The sequence below is a fragment of the Rhinolophus sinicus genome, chromosome 16, assembly GCF_057876585.1.
Source record: "Rhinolophus sinicus isolate RSI-liver-muscle chromosome 16, RSI-T2T, whole genome shotgun sequence".
In the NCBI taxonomy this organism is placed as follows: Eukaryota; Metazoa; Chordata; class Mammalia; order Chiroptera; family Rhinolophidae; genus Rhinolophus; species Rhinolophus sinicus.
In genome coordinates, this window is record NC_142516.1 from 61,071,263 (window position 1) to 61,091,455 (window position 20,193).

The following is a 20,193-nucleotide window of genomic DNA, read 5'->3' on the forward strand; positions in this document are numbered from 1 at the left end:
CTTCTAAAAACAGTGGTGTCACATGCCCTAGACTTTTTCCAAACCCCACTCTCTATTGAAACATATCTGTCCTGTGTCTGACTACCTTATAACCCTGTTCATGTGTTAGGGCAAAATGGGTCCTAACAGGTTCATCATAAAAATAATCTATACCAATGAATAAAATAGGCCATGTGTTAGACTATTCACATAACATAGTGCCATACTAATTAAATATACACATGGCTCTAAAAAATTCCCGCCCATGTAGTAAACTCAACTTTCTCTGAAATTTTAAGTATTTTATTGAATCATATTTACAGGAAAAAGGATAAGGTACAAAGTACCTAACTGATTAAAAAGTCTTCAGAATGTTCATCCGTTTTGAGGGCGACACAAGCAATGATTTCACAGGAGATATTCATCACCCAGAGAATGAACATCTCTGAACTGTGTAGGTCCAAGGTCAGAAATGGAGGCAGGTTTACCTCAAGTAAACAACAGCACCCAGTGGAATGAGGAGCCTAAAATTGTAGGTGACAATCTTTATATCCAATTCACTGGAAACATGGTTGTGTTTCCTTGGTGGGAGATTTTGTTCTTAGTTCTACAGCTGTTAAACCAGCAGAGTTCCAGGAATGAGAAGTAAACATTTTTAAAGTAGAACATTGGGTGAAATACTAGAGATTCCTTTCCTACTTTTACGTTTCTGTTCATAGATCCATGTTTTCTGGCAATGGGAGAAACTACACTATATATTGGTCACTCATTCAAAATATATATTGCCTCCTCCAGGACTCACTCCAAAGCTGGAATATGGTATCTCACAGATGGAGCTGAAACTGACTCTTCAAGAGTCCATTTTACCAATTTATATGACCAGCTGCCTCTGGGTGACAGGACACATAGTAACACCACAAATACCATGAGTATAGATGGTTGCTTTGCTTCTTTTGCTGAAAAATGAGTTTCTTAGGCAGGACTAAAAAAAAGAAAATTATTAAATAAAATGTAATAATTGAACTTCATCAAAGTTAAAAACTTCTGCTTGTTGAGAAGCTCTATTAAGCAAATAAAAATGTAAGCCACAGATTAGGAGAATGTATTCACAATACATGTACTGACAAATGACTTATTTCTGGAATATATAGAGAATTTTTTACAACTCAATAATAAGAAAAATTAACCCAATAAAAAGGGCAAAAGTTGAACAGACACTTCACAAAAATTATAAAAATAGCTAATAAGCCCATTAAAAGATGCTCAACATCATTAGACATCAAGGAATGAAAATTTAAACCATAATTAAATACTACTATACACCCATCAGGATAGCTAAAATGAAAAACATTGGCAATGCCAAATGTTGGTAAGGATGTGTAGCAACTAGAACTCTCATATATTGCTGATGAGAATATAAGATGGTCCAACCACTTTGAAAAAGAGATGGTTGATTTCTTATAAAGTTAAATATGCACTAACCATGTGCCCCAGAAATTCCACTCCTAGGTATTTACCCAAGAGAAATCAAAACATTTGTCCACACAAAGCCTTTACAAGAATGTTTATAGCAGCTTTATTCATGAGAACCAAAACCTGGAAACAATTCAAAAGTTTCTCAATGGATAAAGAAATTGTGCTATATTCATATTCATTAACAAAAAGGAACAAACTGCTGATACTACTGGTACATGTGACAGGATGGAAAAATCTCAACATTTACTGAATGAAAAAAATCCAGATGCAAAAGAGTTTATACTGCCCGATTGTATTTATAAAAACTGTAGAAAAGATGAATCAAATATATAATGACAGAATTAGTGGTTGCCTAGGCTACGTTCTGGGGGACTTGGGGATTTGTGCGAAGGGGCACAGGAAGCATTCTAGTTTGATGAAAATGTTCCTTATCTTGATTATATTGTAGTTTTCCAGGTGTATACATTATCAACAATCATCGAACTGTATATTAAAGTGGGTACGCTTTATTGTATGTTAATTATACCTCAGTAAAGTTGATTCTTTAAAAATGATATACTCATATGATGTTGAGGGCAATAGAACTCTCCATTGTGATTTTTCTATCAGGGCTTGGCACAGACTCCATATGGTATCCTGAATAGCCACTGATACCTTTAGATTGATTAGTCAGAAGACCTATTGATAGACTTGCTTGTGTTGTGGCCTGAATCAGCTTTTCCTGCTTTGGACTCCACTCAAAGATAGCAGCCTTATGCACTACTCAGCAATAGAGTTAGAGGAGTGCATCCATCTGTGGCATATATTGCCTTCAAAATCCAAAGACTGTATTTCTTGTTCTTAGGGGTATCCATCACTTTGGATGAAATATTCTGATATTATGCAGACATATAAACTTCTAGAAATGTCTCTGAGATCCCTGAATTTCCAATGGATGTATCTCCCAAACTCAGATACACATGGGTTTTATAGAGTGTCCAGGATGTCTGCTCCTGCTTGCTCACTTGGTCTATTAGCATGATCTCATTGAAACTGTGGTCCAGCATAATGTTCTGTGGTTTAATAAGAGGATCAAAAATCCCTCTTATCTAAATTATGGCATAAAGCAAAAAAAAAAAATAATAATAATAATAATGTAGCTCCAAACCAGAATGGTGAATATATACTGTTATTCCTGTCAGGTAAAAGCAAACTTCTAATAGAGAACATGTATTCACCCAATCAATAGCCATATAGCAGACCTACACGTAAAGAGACAACATTTAGGACAGAAGCTTCAATTGTAGTCATCACCTAATAACACTTAATATAATATACTATCATTTCTATCTGTCTTTTGAAGAGGATAAACAGGGAAGTTAATTAAATAGAGATGTGCTAGGGATCAACACCTTTATAACTGTAAAGGCTTTGTTGGTGGATTAACTTGCGCTACTCCCCCAGGAATGTGACATTGCTCTTATTATTTTGGGATAGAGAGGAGTTCTGCAGGTGTTTCTGCTTTGCCTACCCTATCATAACAGCCCAAACTCTACAAGTCAAGGAGCTAATGTAGTGATTCTATCAGTTGCCGAGTATATTTCCTCAAACTAAATAACAAGCGAGTGTGTTCATAGATGTACTGGGCTCACTGAGAGATTGAAGTAGTCCCAAATTCTGTTTATCAATGAACTCTCGTATACTTTTACCAATGGATCATGGTGGTTTTATGGAACCCTGATAATTAGATCAGTATCAATGACCAGTAATTCCTGAAAGATCCAGATGCTTCTCTTTTTCTTGTGTAGCATTATCTGTAACTTCCTTTTTAGTCTGCCATAATGCTTACCACTTCTAGTTGTTTCTTAGATCTGTTATGCTCCCTTTGACCAGCCTCACTTGGCTCTTGAGTTCATGATTTTCTGCTTTAATCCCTTGCTCAACCCTTGTCAGGGCCAAGGCCCAGGAGGAACTAGGACTGACCCATACCAGAAGAACAAATCTCTTATGAAGAAGATTTTATCTCTATCCCTCAAACCAGTCAGACCTTCCAGGACGGATTCTACAAGCTCCCATGACAGTAGGGAGAATAACCAATTCAACAACAAGAGAGATCAAAACTAACTGCTCTGGGATAAAAACTTTTGGTCAGCCTTTAGGCAAAACCAGGGCAACTGTTCTCCCATGGAATGTCCAACCGCCATGAATGTTTCCCCCTCAACTACGTCATGCCCTGGTAGCCCAGAGTCCTCCATCTCTGTGCCTGCCTTGTGAACTCTCCTCGTCTTGAATCTTGTCCTCATCTCAAGACCCCTTTTAGCCTGACCCAGCTAAGAAAGCACTAATAGGAGAGGCCTCCAAGGTGAATTTTCATGGTGACTATGATGGTTTTAAAATATATCCAAACATTCTTTGACAATTCTCCTCTCAGAAGGTGGAACCTAATTCTTCTCCCTTTGAGTGCAGGCCAGAATTATCACCTCCTTTCTAATCAAGAGAATGCGGTGGAAGTAATGGTATGTAGCATTGTGGCTTTCTCCTTGCTCTTTCTCTTGAACTGTCACTCTGGGGAAAGCCAGGCACCATGTTGTGAAGACATTCAAGCAACCCATGGAGATGCTCGTATGAAGAACTGAGACCTCCTACCGACGACCTGCACATGTGAAGCAAACTTTTTGGAAGTAAATCCTTCAGTGCCAGTAAAGCCTTCAGATGACTACAGCCCCGGCCAAAATCTGAACTGCACACACCACGAGAACCCTTGAGCAAAGCTGTTGCAAATTCTTGATCTGCACAAACTGTGTGAGAGATTCACTTGGATCCTTGTTTTAAGCCACCGAAGCTTGGGTTCAATTGTTATGCAGCCATAGGTACAGTGACTTGGTAACAACCTCTTTTGCTCTTCAAGCTATTGCTCATGCTAGTCATGGGAATTATGAAACAGATAAGAGGGACCATTCTAGGGTAGATCAATGGGGGAATACTTGGAAAATGTGAACTTTCCTCAAATCCTACCTCTTCTTAAACTGTGACAGGCTTACTGTGTGATCTGATTGTTGATGCCACTTGATTTGTAAGGAACTTTAGAACTTACCAAGAAATATTTCACAAATATTTCTTCGTATTTCCTTTCCAACAGCTCTATGGAGCAGTCAGGGCAGATATTTCTCCCAATTTAAAGACGATAAAATTCAGGCCCAGAACTTCAAGTTTCAAATGACTAATATGTGACAAACCCAGGATTTGAATCAAAGCCTCTCTGATTCCCCATGCCCCCTTAAAGCAACGCCATTCCTACTGTGTGGGTCAGTTAAAATCGATGTAGCGTATGAAAGGTCGGACAATTAAGTTGGCGAACTTTCCACTGTGTGCATACATGGTGGAAAGTTTGTGAACTTAATTGTCTGTTTATATTTTATGGCAAGAGATAATATTTACAAAGTGCTTGCTTGGTGCATGGTAAAGTACTCACTAAGTGGTAGCTACTGTTATTATGTTTACCGTATGCCTAGCACTGGGAACTTGTTCAGAGGTGAACAACACCGAGCCCTTTCCCTTGAGGAGTTCAGGCTGGGAAGCTAAAACAGCTCTTGCTGAAGGATATGCTTCAAAGATTGCCGTGAAAAGCCAGCAGCCCTGATTAAAAAGAGAGAGAGAAAAAAAAACAGATTCCTGTTTGAAGTATGTGTAGGCCAGGCAAATTAAGGCCAGGGGAGAAAAACCCAGGGTCCTTTATGGATCGATGTTTTTGTCCCTTCTCACATGTAGGGGGGAGCTCTCCCACCCCAATCACTGTGATTTAAACCAGGTACCCACAGAGCAGGTTGCTTGAGGGAGAAGGAAGCAGGGATCATTAGGAATACCCCACTCTTTAATTTAGGCAATAATTATTACCTTGTTTTCTTGGATCTAAGGTGACTTACTGAGATGTAAGAATCAACCAGGACATCTTAGGAGCAAACACCCTGAAATGAGACTCTTCACCTATGTGGAGGTTACTCAGGAAATGGCTACATTAAAATCACTTCTCAGGGTTCCAGGACAGAGGGATGGGATCATTTAGGGTACAGCCATTGGAGGCCTGGGGAAGAGGTGGGGAACTTGCTCTTGTGGTTCCTGGAGAGAGGATGAGGACCTGAGCATTAGAGAATGGCTTCTGTGACACCAAATGCATCCAGAGGTTCCCTGGTGCCACCAAAGGCTTTTCCTGAGGGAGAATGAGAACTGCTCCGAGTGACTTCTCAGGGTCCTATACAAGCAGAACTGTTTTTGTTTGATTTCTCTCTCTCTTTTTTTATTATTATTATTAAAAAATGATCACCAAATTCCCATCATTCTTTGTATGCAACACCCATTAAACCTAAGCGATTCTCCAAGACAAAAAAAACACCGCATCTGGGGACATGTGCCAATAAGGAGGACACGACCTTCTCTTGCTGGGGCATTGGTATTTTTAAAGCAACAAATACATGGTATTGAATATCCCAACAAGGCTCCCTTCCGAGCAGATCTAACAATTGTCCCAGAGAAGAAACAAACTGGGAAATGCCCCCAAACCATTATGAGGTGCCCACAAAAACAGATCATCAAATTCCTCTCCGTAATCAGGAAGGCAGGGGCAGGATGTGTGTGTGTGTGTGTGTGTGAGAGAGAGAGAGAGAGAGAGAGAGAGAGAGAGAGAGAGAGAGAGAGAGAGAGAGAGAGCTGCTTGTTATGGCACTGGAAACCCACTGCAGTCTGTCCTCTTATCAGCATAGGTGAGGAATTTGGACCTTTTGCTCCCCCTGCAAAAACACAAGACACCACATAACTTCCCTCCAAGGACATTTTCCAACCAGAGGTCTTTGCCTCAAGATACAAACATCAATGCTTTGGCCCCTGCACAGGCCTTCTGGAAGCCGAAGCCCTCATTTGGCTGTGTGAATAGCAAAGTGCAGGGCTTATGGGGCAGCGTGAGCTGCACGGTGCCAGGCAGTGAAGTGGAAGACCTGAGCAGGTAGAACTGAGCCTGGTCGAGTGCCATCACTGCCTCATCAGCTCCTCTATGGGCCAGAGCCCCAGTCGTAGCCCTTCTGATCCTTTGTTTTCAGCCCATGAAGGTAAACGTTGAGGAAAGGGAAATGTGATCTCCAGTGAATTGCAATATTTTGCTTTCTCTAATCCTATTCAGGTGGTGACTATAGCAAAAGGGAAAAACAGGCCAACACGCAGGATGGATAAGAACCCTGATTATTACCCTATGAATGTGCATTGGCTGAACTGAATTCAAGCCCCAGTGATTCATTATTAATGGGCCTCAAGTTCTGACCTGGGGCTGGAGATGGGGCTTATGAGAAGACGGAGGGGGGCTGCCGTGGGAGGGTCTCTGCCCTGGAGAGGAGCTGGGCCCAGAGCAGGCAGCCTCCAAGCCGGGCCCAGACCTCCAACAGGACGGCCTACTGCACACCTGCGACTGGGTTGCTCTTCTCTCAGGACTGAGCTGCCGACGATTTATTCCCCCCTGGAGCCTCCCCGAGGCCAGGCTTGGGGAGAGAGTATGCGGAGAGGGTGTGGGGGGACCACGCTCCATCTTCTCCATTCCCTGGTGGGGTACTCCCCAGTGAGGAGTGTGGAAAACACTGTCTTGCATGAGTAATATGCCCTCTCTTTGCTCTTTTGAAGCGCCCAGAGCACCTAGCAGACAAGATGCTCTTCATCCTCAGCAACTCCCTGATGCTAAATCTGGTTTTGATCCTCATCCCCACTCCCCTCCCTTTTTTTTTTTTTTTAAATAGATGAGGAAAGGACAGCCCAGAGCAATTGGTGTCTGGGTGTGGGCTGTGTTGGGGTAACAGGAAGCAGGCTGGGAAGGGCTGATTTGATAAGAGTCCTTCATGGAGAAAAAATCTCTGGGCTAACCGCTGCTCAATCACTACAGGCACATGACAGAGATTGCTACCATTTAAAAAGTGCTGGTAAATATAATACTTTGCTCCAGAAGCTGGTTAACTAACAGGATTTTTGTATGTTTGAACTAGCAAGGGGGTTTCTTCTAAGAGGATGCTACTAAATCATGTAGAAATATCACTGTGCCCACACCTAAATAGTGGCAAAGGACAGAGAAGGAGGACTGCTTCTTTCAAACTGTAGTACCATTGAGTTCAGGAAATGAAGGCAAAAATTCCCTGTCCAATGTCTCTGAGAGATGGATTCCCATGTTTTTCTGCTCCAAAAGCATGGAACCACAAGATAGGTCCGGGGTTTTCTATGTGGTCCACTTGCCATTGGGTGGCGGTGATGAGTCTCGAATCCTCTTTGGCCTTTATTATTACGCAGATAATGCCTACCCTGTCTCATTGCCTGTAGTCTTTCTTTCACCATACTATGACAAGAATAATCTTTTATAAAACCTAAAATTTGGCCATGCCATTCCTGTACTTGAAAGATTCAGTGGCTTCCTATAGTCTTCAAAATAAAATTCCACTCCTTAGTTTAGCATGAAAGACCTATATCAATCCCTCCACATGTACAGAAATACCTACTATGTTTTTACACCATCATTAATTCACTCATTTATTCAGACATCAAATTGGTATTTACTGAGGGGTAAATATTTTCCAGCCAGTTCGCCAGGCACTGGGAACATATCACTCCTTGCAGTGCCTAGAACATGATCTGATTGTTTCATGGAATATGTCTCTAGTCTTAGAGCTTACTTCTCTCTCTTCCTATACCTCCTTCCTCTTCTACCAGCTAGCTTTATTGCTCCATGAATTATTTTCTTCATTCCTCTTGTCCCCCACAAATGCCACTCTTCAGTGCTCTTATAGCACATGATGCTGTTATTTTATCTCTTTCCCCACTTTGTCTATGAGATTTGTGAGGAGAGGGACTTTGTCTTATTCATAGCAACAAGGATAGGGCCCAACTCCTGGTAGGTGGCTCTAGTGGTCATGGTTCCACAGCTAAATTAGCTTTGGCCATTGAGATGTGAGGAAAGGCTGATGGGAGTCTTCTGGGAGAGGAATCTCTAAGTGCAACTGTCTCTTGTTTTCTCTTTGGTGTCATATCTGAAAGTGCTGCCCGGATCTGCTGCAGCCATCTTGCTGTCCAAGTGGAACAGGCTTTAGGAAGAAGCCAATGAGGACAGCAGGGCCGAGAGCTGGGAGGAACCTCAGCCTGGGTCATCCTACCTCTGGGCTTAAAGTTATGTGACTAGCAAATTTCTTATGGTTCAAGGTCTTTCTTGCCCTTCTTTTCTCTTTTTCTTATCCTTTTTCATTTCCCTCCTTCGTCTTGTCTCCTTTTTTTTTTCACTGCCAACATCTTCCTGATTTGGAACTCAGTACCCCTCTGCTTGGACTGACTGTGTAGGACTCAGCACCTGAGTCCAACTGACAGCATCTGGTATTAATTGTATTTATTTATATATTGTCTTCCCTACTAAACTATAGGTTCTCTGAGGGGAGAAAAATCTATTTTGTCCCAAATTGTCCTATTATTCTCCTCTCTCAAGTGTCCACCTAATGTATAGTAAGGAAGCCCATGGGTGTTTCTTGAATTGAAGTCTTCAACTACTTCCTTTCTTCTTTTTCTTAACCCTTCATTGATCACTTTTCATGCCGTGTAATTGGGTATTTTATTCTGTGCTGTTGTTCTCACATTATTTCCCATTGAAAGTCTCACACTTCCCAAGAAAATGTTAAGGTCATGGAGAATAGCACCTGAGTCTCACCTCCTGTTTCTTTGGTATCCCGTATGGCTCTCGGCATTTGTAGGACTTGTAAGAGAGCTGTAATAACTTCCTGATGAACTAATCCTCTGCGACTTTGCAGAACACTGAATCCCACCAAAGTTCATAATTATGGACTCTTGGATATTTGTCTCAGTTCCTCGATGACAGAAGTTCTCGCCTTCTTCTTCTTTATACCTTAGCGGGCACAAAGCTGGCATCAATAAAGCCTTTGTAATTAATGTATTAGAATATTAAACTACTTTTTCTGCACATATTACAGTCACACAGAGTGATTTTGATGCACTTAAAACTCTCAAGAACTGGTGTGGTGGAGGTGGAACTAGCATTTAAAAATATCTTTTGGATTGGGGGGCTGGTTTTGAAAGTGACACCACACACTGATATCCTTGTCCTGACATTGAGAGCACTGAGCTGTTATCTATGGGTGGTTATACAGCTCAGTTTTCTTTCTCAATCTACAGATATTTCTACTTTTGAAACTCTGCTTCTTAGGTATGTTCTTCTGGATCTCCAAAGAATCCTGCAGTCACAATTACTATTTGCTGCAAGGGCACTTGGCACCCTGTTGTTGGTCCTCCAGCAGGTCCTCTGACGAGATGCTCTGGCTGCCTGTGTTTCATGCCTTGCCATATGACTGATGGTCAAGAATACAAGTGAGCAGTTTAAATTATTTACAATAACTCCCAACAACAAAATAACCAAGGAGTGGTAAATATAAGGACCTATACATCCCCATTCCTTCACTGCCACTTTAAACAGAGTTTCTCCTATCTTGGTGATGGATTTTGACCCTGGTTCTAATACAGTATCTCCCAGAGACAACATTTTAAAACCGTAAAATCATTGGGGAAGAGTCCACAAATTCATCCTCATTTTTTTCCTCTTTATTTTATATATCTGAGCAGTCTAGCTTCTCTCTCCAAATCTGATAAACAGGTTTTCTCTTTGAAGATGGTTATGCATTCTTTGCCTTGTTCAGTTTTCACTCGTGTATGTGAAGGTGGTGGTGGTGAATTATCTGTGTGTATATGTGTCAGGAGTATCCACAATATATATGAGGGAATGCCAGAAAACAGGGCTTTTAAATTTAATCTCCTATGTCAGCTCAACAAACAATGAAAATATCCCAATTTAAGACAACTTTTGACATGTGAGGCAGTGTGCTATATGTATGCCCTGGGGGATAAAAGATGTGTAAGACATATTCAGACCCGGCAGGTATACTATGGGCTATCAGCAGTTCCAAAGAGGAAGAAAAACCTTTCTTTCCCCAAAATGGAAACATTTGTTCTTACAAAAGTAATTCACTACCATCAAAATGAATATCAATTAGAAATGTATTTATGAAAGAGAGTAAAATTTCTACTTCTCTGTATCCAATATGAGAGACAGGCATTATTAAGAATTTTGTTGTAGCCTTTCAGAATTTTTATGCATATAGAAACATGTGTCTTTATGTAATGGGATCATTTTATGCACATTGTTCTCCAACCTGTATTAGTACATATAGATATATCTTCTCATTTTACTTTTCACTGGTGGTGTAATATTCTGTTGTATGTGTGTACCGTAATGTCTCTTATTGTTCAACAGTCAGACTCAGTTCTCTCAGGTTTTTCACTCCATTAAAAACAATGTTGAAGTAAACACTCTTTTTTATTTATTGTTCACTTATTTTTCTGCACTTGTTAAGCCAACTTTTTCTTGGGAAGATCAGGGAAGGTTCCAAAGAAAAGGTAGAATTTTAGTAGAGCCTAGGGGAGGGAACAACATGAGCAAGAATGAAAAGTACGAGGTACCATGTTTTCCCGAAAACAAGACCTAACCGGAAAATAAGCCCTAGTATGATTTTCAGGGTTACATCCCCTGACTATAAGCCCTAATGTGTCTTTTGGAACAAAAATTCATATAAGACCTGGTCTTATTTTCGGGGAAACATGGTGGGGTGGGGTGGTCTGTGAATAGACCTCTTTGGGAGAAGTGTAGGTTGTGGGGTGTCAATCTTGTGGGGTGTCAATTGCCTCACAATTAAAAATTTAAGATGAAGGGGGAGGTTGCAAGGGAATGCAAGTTGCCATGGTTTAGACATTTTGAGTTTGCAGTGATGCTATAATACCTAAGAAGAAACATCCTAGATCTATCTAGGAATGGAGGGTATTGGGTGGATGGAAACAAGTGGGAAGGAGGAAGTGGAAAGCACTGGACTTTTCAGGAGGCACTGGAAAAGCTAAGCCTCATGAAAGAGAGACCCAATGAAGGGTGATTCAACAGGGCTTGGTGACTAGATGTGAAGGAAGTCAGTGGAGGGTACAGGCACAGTTTCCTCACCTAGGAAATAGGGACAACAGTTCCTTACTTCAGGTTTATTATGAGCACCAGGTAAAATAATGGGTACACTTTTAATAAGTAACACTTGCTACTACAATGCACGTTATTTGTTTATGAACTTTCGCTGTCGTCTCCAAAGCAATGGCCATCCTGACAGGGCTTTTGGAGTTGCTACTTTATGGAACGAAGAGGGTGGGTTGCAATGACCTTTTCAGACAGCAACTGTGAAGTCCTAGAGGGGGCTGACTGTGGTTTCTCAGTGATTCAGTGGAAACTGAAAGAGTTACTTCCAAAAATGTGAATCTGGTCTAAAGACATCAGGGCCCTTTCACATCTGTGGTTACTGACTTATATTTTTCCCTCTTATCTAACTCAATCCCCCAACCCCCCCCCCCCCACCAAATTACAGAGACTTGTTTTTGCTTTTAGAGCAGAAAGGAAGCATGAGAAGGCACACTCCAAATATTTAGTTAGTTTCAAAAATATGTGTTATTCAAAACACCTTCAAGTACTAGGTTTCTTGAAATAAGAAACTCTATCATCTTGCTCTGCTGTGTTCCCTTTGGCAGGAACAATAACCATCCACTTCAAGTGCATAACACGCAGCTATTTGCGCAGAAAGAATAACAGCCTGAGAGTTGGGAGAGCAAAAACCCAGGCTTAGCTCTTTCCATCTAGCTGGGACAACTCTGGGCTGCACGTTCCTATCAGTAAAAGGCGAGGGTTGAACATAGTGTCTTTACATTTCTTATTTGTAGGATATCACAACTTCTGTTCACAAACCCCATGTGCGGTCGATGGGACACTATCACGAGGCCTGATGGGCAGATTTGGGAGTGGAAACCCAAAGAGGTGAGTGACATGGCTAAACGGAACGTGATTCCCCTCCTCAGAGATGAGGCTAGAACCAATGTCTGCTAGCTGATTTCTAGCAGGTAATGTTGTCTTCTGAAAGTTTTTATCTGAGTTCTGTTGGGAGAGAGTCTTCTAGAAGGTCAGGCGTCTGACCGCCTTCATGTGCACGACCACTTTCCACCCCTAGGCAGTCACAGGTGTCAGGCAGACCACCGCGGTTTCTTCCCTTCCCACTCTTGTTCAGGCCACACTAAACTGACTATGAGTTCTTGTGGCCCCACTCCCTCTCACCTCCTGGTTTTGCACAAACTGGGTTTATTTTTTTTGGCTTGGAAATCTCTTTTCCCCATTAATTCCTTTCCCTATTTAACTCCTCCTTCATGCCGTCATTGCTTCCTTCAGACAGCTTTCTTCAGCCCTCCCTCCAACCTGGGGTAGAGGCAGTTTCTCTGGACCTCATAGAACTCTATATTCCCCTAATTATTGTGATAATAATATTTACTGCCCCACATGGTAAGTGCCTTTTAACTCATGTCACAGATGAAAAATATCCTTGATTATTGTCCCAAAATTTCAGTGGCTTAAACATAATACAAATTTAAAAACTTTCATTGTAACAAGAAGTTTGAAGAAGGATGTACAGAGCAGGTGTGGTAGCTTTATGGTCAATAGGAACTTAGGTCCTTAAAGCTTTTCGCTCCAGTACCCTTAGTGTTGCCTCATGGTTCCAAAATGCCCATGAGAATATAGGTCAGCACAATCCTGAAAGGGGCAGGAACTAATGAGAATGTCTCCCAGATGACTTAGCCCCCTTTATGCAACTTTCCTATAAGCTGTACCAAAAGACAGCTACTTGCCTGTGTTTAGCTGATAAATGTAGTCTTTTAGCACCCTAAAAAACGCTGAATGCTCTTGATAAAGTAGAAGGAAAGAGTAGCTGTTGAGCAGGCAATCAGTGTCTGTCATCCAAGCTACTCAAAATGTGGTGGGCAATCCATGTCAGTCTGTGAGAAGATAAATACAGAAATGTAAGCCTTTAGAAACTTCTATTAGTGACCTGACATTGACGTGACATGGTATCAATCCACAATGGACGGGCAATAAAACAACTGGTCCTTCACCACAGAGTTTGAGAAGCCCTGCCTGCCACAAGTCCTCTGTTGTCCCCATGAGACTACAAGCACCATGAGAGCAGGTAAGCTTTTCTCGCTACTGTATTCACAGGTTCTACCAGGACGCCTAATGGGGAGGTGCTTGATGAACCTTTGAGGTAGGATAAGTACGAAATCCACTCATCACCACCTCGTTCTTGCCCAGGTCACATGCTCTGATGTGTCTGAATGTCTGTCCTCTCCTGTTTACCTTCATGATCTCCTTTTCTCGCTTTTCCTTTGCCCTCCTGTCAGCATCTCCTGCAGGATTAAGTACCCGCACGTCCTAGCCCCAGGCTGGACTCTCTCCTGGCCCCTGGTATTTTCCATGTACTTTCGGGAGTGGGACCAAAACTGAATGTCTCTCTTCCCCTAAGTCAGGTCAACTTCCTGATTCTTTCCTCAGAAACTAGATGGGTTCCACATAGATCCAAGAGGGGTCCACACCTTGAGTATTGGCAAATCTGAACAGTTGGGGGAAATGGGATGCACTTCTGTGAGCAAAGGAGATTCCCTACCCTTAGACCAGCCCAGGAGGGGCCCATATTATAGGGCTCTGGGATGGTGGACCCGGCCCTGTTTTCCAAACAATGTTGTTTGTATTGGGGAGGGAGGTACTGTTAAAGAATGTCAACTACAATTATATATATATGTATATTATATATGATACATAATTATATATATTATATATAGTTTCAAGAAGTGGAGTACAGCATTAGGAATAGAGAGAGTAGAAATGTAATGACTATATGTGATGTCAGAGGAGTAGTAGATGATAGAAGGGGGGTTATCACTGGGTGAGGGATGTAAATAATAAATGTCTAGTACATTGTTTTGTGCACCTGAAACTAATTAAAAAAAAAAAAAAAGATATGTCTTCCCTCAAGGATGCACTTTGGTCCTGGTCGCCAATTGCTCTTCCCTAATTAAGTGCAAGGCCCACCCACTGTGAGCTCACTCCCCAGGTCTATTCAGGACTGACCTGGCTTTCTCAGCTTGCTTCACAATCAATAGTTCCAGAAAAGGCAGCTTTATTCACTGAAGTCACAGATCAATGAGACAAGATTTGCATATGAGGTTAGTATATAAATCCTAGGGTGAAGTAATAATTTTCCCCCTGCTGCTATCTCCTGATTTTCCCTTTCTGTTTTCTCAGTTCATTCTCCCTTCTGTTCTTTTGTCTTTCTCTTCCCTGATAATGTCCTTTCTTTAAAAATGGCTCCTTTCCCCAACCTCCTGCAGCCCTAGCTGAGCAATGCGCCCCTCCTCGGTGATTATCTGTTAATTTGTGTCCCTCCAGCCAACCCCAGGATTCCGTGGGCAACTTGAGTGCAGAGGTGATGTTTCCCTCTGGGTCTTCAGCATGTGCTGGGGGGTGACCTCATGACAGGTGTCAGCACAGGTTATTGAAACCGTGAACCTTCGACGACCTCCTCTGATTCTCCATTTCTCTCACTTTCCTCTTCTTTATCCTATTCTCCTCTTGTTTCATTCACCTTCCTGAGGTAGAAGACCTGTAAAGATGCCTGGGAAAGGAGGAGCTAGTGTATATCACCGCAGTTGGGACTTCCATATCCCAGAGACCAACGGGCCACCCACGGTAATTAGAAATCTCTTTCTTGCTTGGCAATGTGACCTGCTATAATGTTCCCCAACGTGCTCCCTCAACCCCAGAGGACTTGAAGAACACACAAAAATATTGGTATTCTTCTCTTGATGACAGGCTTTGGAAGTTTCTCTTGGAAGCAGAGGCATCATTGGACCAAAACGATGTTGGGGGAAGCCCAGAGAACCTGACTGTGGTAGGTCTCTCTAGGAGTTGGATGCCCATAGGCTTCTGCTTCTATTGTCTATCCTGACAAAAAATGTTACGTGTGCACTGTTTTGAAACAGATACAACTTTTGGGTTTATTTTTGGCAACTCTGTTATGTGTCCAATGGTTATATCTTTCTTTTGCTTACTCTGGGATATTGACAGGTAGCATTGGCACTTTTGGGGGTTCTCTCCTCAGTGTTACACTTACATTTAGAAATAGAGACTGTTTTGAAATAAAGATGGGCATGAGTAACTCCCAAGACAACTTACTACATTACCAGACATTGGTAGAGATCAGAAGGGAACCTCAGGTCCCATCTCATGTCCTGGCTGGTTGAGATCAGAGGCCCCAGGGATTTGTCCTTGTTGCCTACAACAGTGAGCTGCTGACCTTCCTGGAGCATCTTACAATGTGCCTCCATATAAAATCTTATTCGTGCCTCTGTATAGAATCTTATTTGAGTCTTGCATCGATGCTCATGAGGTCAATTGTAATCACATCTGCTGTAGGCGAGCGAAATGGGGGTCTGGATGTTATGTAACTTGCCCACAGATCCATAGCCAGGAAGCACCTCCTAAAGGTCAAGCCACCTTCAGTTGCTAAATGCCTTGCTTTTCCCATTGTGCCATATGGTCCAGGTATGAGCAATACTCATGGGAAGGTACATGGCCTGAGTCACCTGTCACCCTCCTGGTGGCTGCCACTGACAATGTGCAAATAGTCCCCTGATGAAGCCCATTGTTCCCAGGACAGAAAGTCTGTTCTTTGGTGGAGGATGTGCAAATAGCTGAACTTCCAGGCTACTAGGGCCCACTGAGGAGACCACTTTAAAATCGGACATGTTCTGTGGCTGTGTTCTCTCCCACGGAGCCTCTCAGCACACTCCTTCTTTCTCCCTCCTGCTCTCTGACTGCACCAAAGCCCATTAATATCCGTTGTCTTGGTCAAAAATATTGTGCAGTTATTCTCCTGTCCCAACTTTTGCTGAAAAAGAATCTGGTTAATTAACATTGATTACAATCCACCAACTGCAAGTAAAAATCGATTGCTATGGTCCCTAATTTGAATGCACTTCTCTTTCCTTATCTCTTGTGAGAAAGAAGGAGACAAAGAGTGTGAGAAAGAGAAGAAGTGATAGGAGAAAGGGTATTTTTTTAAGCAGTCCAATTTGCAGGGTCCCTGGTGAGGAGCATCAGTGATGTGCTGGTCCTTAGATCTTGCCCACTCTCCTTCAGCGTGGCCATTTTTCAGAGTGACGTCTAATTGCTGCAAATAGTCATTGTGCACATTTGGGCCTTGTTCGTAGCTCCCTACTTTATTGAGAGAGGAGCGATAGTATTGATTCTGGATGGCCAGGGAGAATGCCAGAGAATATTAGTAAGGAGCAGAGAGAACACAGTACATAAACTTTTATGACACAATGTCAAGCTGGATTGTGAAGACATAAATGAAAAGGACAACACAGTCTGTAATTACCACAAGCGCACATCTTCCATCTGCTGGGGAAGGCGCCGTGGCTGACCAGGGCAAATTGCGGAAAGGGATGAATTGTCCAGCTCACAGGAACAGTGGCGCATAGTTGTTGCTCCTCATTGTTGAGCAAGAATATATGAGACGTCAAAAAGCTCTTCTTGTTGTGTGTCACGGTGTGGTCCTGAGGAAAGCGCGCAGATTCTAATGTCAGGTCTGTCACTTACTGCTAGCCGTGTGACATTGGGCCACTCACCTAACTTCTCTGAGCCCCAATTCTCTCATGGGTAAAACACAGATAATAATATCTACTTGGCAGGATAGTATAAGGATTAAATAAAATAATGCATGCAAACATTTCATGTGCCTGGAAAATAACTGGCTCTCAGCAAATAGTAAATATTATCATCATTTTTTAAAATTCAATAAAATTTATGGAGTGTTTGCTCTGTGCCAGTATTATGCTAGGTGCTGGAGATAACATGGTGCCCCAGATTCATGGATCTCACAACTCTGTGGGTGAGACAGACATTAATCAATTATTGACTCAAATAAATGTGAAAATGCTCCTGTGCCAGGAGCTGGGAAAGAATGGCCTGACGCTATATGAGCGGATTTCTGTTATTCTCACTTTTTCAATAATCACACTTACTTATTATCTGTCTCTCTCACTATAACAGAAGTTCTCTGAGGGCAGGGATTTGGTCTGTTTGATTCACCGCTCTATCTCCAGTGCCTAGGATAGTGAATAACATGTAGTTAGTCACTCAGTAAATATTTACTAAGTGAATGAAAAGCTATGTACTTAGAGTCCAGAGGAAGAATTAGTACCCGGTTTTTAAGAGCTTAGAGTCAAATGGAGTATAGAAGAAATGCATTATATTTAAGACTCAATGGAATCATTAGCAGGTTTAACTACAAAACCGCGGTTCAACTTAAACCTTGAAAACTCTCTTTACTGAGACACTGGCATCACATACCAGCATGGGGTTGTACAGTGGCACGTTGTGACACGTAATGAAAGGAAATGGAAAGACAAGGAAACTGAATGTCCTTCCCTGAGTTTAGTGGCTGCAGTTCACACACTGTGAGTGTGTTCGTGAGGGCAGGCTAACTGATTTAACAAACAGTGGCCACTCTCGGCAGTGAAGTTGGCAGAGGGGCTCAGTTTCACTCAGTATTCAGGACACAGGCCCTGCCTGTTGGGTCTTGGGTCCCCCTGTAGCCTCTACATCCAGCTGGCAGGTGAGGAAAGAGACATCTAGAATATTGGGATGCATTCCCACTCCTCCTGCAACAACTTGGAGGTGGCCATGCCACTGTGGTTCATGTTGCATTGGCGAGACAAGGCTCATCTAGATGCTGGGGAACTGGGGAGGGTAGACAAGTGGTGTGTCCAAGAGGAGGAGTTGGAGGGCGCCATACGTCTCTACTGCTGTGAGTTCAACAAACACTTAGGGAGACTCCACTGTGTGCCAAACACCAGGTTCCAAGATGGTCATAACCCTCCAAGAGGACGCCATCTAGTGGGCAAAGCAGAGAAATAACTAATGAAAGGCAGATTTAAGTGCTGTGCTAGAGGGACAGCAAGTATGATGGGATATAGAGGAAAGAGGGATTAATTCCACACAGCTTGTGGGACAATTTCAAAGGGCACAGTCAGATTGGAAAGGTGGGTAACCCCTTGTGTCATGGAGATGGCTAACTATACACCAAAGACTGTGATTCCCCTCCCATGATATAGACTTGTGGCTTGTGCGCTGCTGTCCAGCTGGAATCTCCATTTCACAACTTTGCTTACCTTTAGGCGAGGTTTGAGACTAGTTCTCAACAGTGAAATGTTAGCCAAAGGGATGATGGTTGCTTCTGGGCCAAGTCATTAAGGAGAAAGGTGTTCTTTCTCCCTTCTCTCATTCTCCATCCTTTGGCTAAATGTTGATGTGCTGAGTTACCTTGTAAGCCTTGTGTGGGGATAACAGGGCTGCTAGTAGCCTGGTTTCTAAAACATTGTGTGCAACAAACCCACCCACCGCCCAACACCTGCTGTCGTAGAACGACCTTGGACACTAAGTGAAGGAGAAGGAAACATCACTGGATTTAAGATGTTATACATTTTGGGTCAACTTGGTGCAATCATTAGGTGGCTTAACAGAGGTAGAGGTGGCCAATGGGAGCAGTGTCAGGTAGTAGCACCAGGGCTTTCCAGGTACAGGAAACAGCAAAATCAAACTCAGAGGCAAGAAAATAAAGAGTGTGTTCCATCTCACACATAGTTGGTGGGAGTATCAAATGGTACAACCACTCTGGAAAACTGTGACAGTTTCCTAAAAACTTAAAAATGTATCTATCCTATGTTCCAATAATTCTACTTCTTGGTATTTACCTAAAGAAATGAAAACATATATCCACAAAAAGACTTGGGCTACAGTGTTCTTCTCAGCTTTATTCCAAATAGCCCCAAATTGCAAACAGTCCAAGTATCTACCAAGAGGGTGAATAGATAAAAACTTTTGGCATAGTCCTATTATGCAATACTATTTGGCAATAATGAATAAACAAAGACTAAATTACCAATACATGTGACAACCCGTATAAATAACAAAAACCTTATGTTGTGCAGAGGAAGCTAGACACGAGTACATATTGTGTGATTCCTTTATATAAAGTTCATAGCAGGCAAACTAATCTGTGGTGACAGAAATCAGGACAGTGGTCATCTATGGGAGGAAGGATTGAGTGGAAAAGTTCATGAGGGAACTTTCTGAGATATGGAAGTAGTGAAGGGGAACTTACACGGTTGTATACATTTCCCAAAACTCAACAGATGGTACGTTGATGACCTGTATGTTTCACTGTATATAAATTTTATTTTAATGGAAACTCAACAGAAAAGCATGTGTTCAGGGAAAATGAGTGGATAATTTTGATTAGAGCATGGGGTTCTAGATAGGGGAGGAGGGGTAGAGTATAGTAAGGTGTAAGATGCACTTTGGGGCATTTAATGCCAAAGGAGTTTTGGTTTTATTACCTAAACAATGGGGAGTCATCCAAAGCTTTTGAGCAGGGGAAAAACAAGCTCCTGTGCAAGCTTTTGGAATGTAAATGGTGGCAGTGTGGAGGAGGGAAGGGGGTAAAATGACAAATTTTGCTTGGGGCAGGGGCCCCTGTAAGTAACACACAGACTGGAATTTCCCTATGTACTCCTGCAAACGCCAGCCCAGGGGGATGGCTGGGGATCTAGTAGCTGTGTTTGCCAAAGGTCGAATTGTGAAACAAGCAGTTTCTTTCATACTGAGAATATTTTAATCCCTATGACTCTATAGTAAGATCAGGCCACGTGTTATGATTGGAAATGATTTCTATTATTAGTTACTATTACTACTCTTGGACTGTTGAATGCCAA

At 42.2% G+C, this 20,193-nt stretch overlaps 1 long non-coding RNA gene across 1 annotated transcript; it reads left to right on the forward strand.

Annotated features, from left to right (window-relative positions):
* Positions 1 to 12,138: 12,138 nt before the first annotated feature.
* On the forward strand, positions 12,139 to 15,379 carry LOC141571330 (uncharacterized). Its single transcript, XR_012496093.2, has 4 exons — positions 12,139 to 12,349; positions 13,479 to 13,547; positions 15,013 to 15,103; positions 15,227 to 15,379. It is a non-coding gene; the product is annotated as an uncharacterized LOC141571330 (long non-coding RNA).
* The last annotated feature ends 4,814 nt before the right edge of the window (positions 15,380 to 20,193 follow it).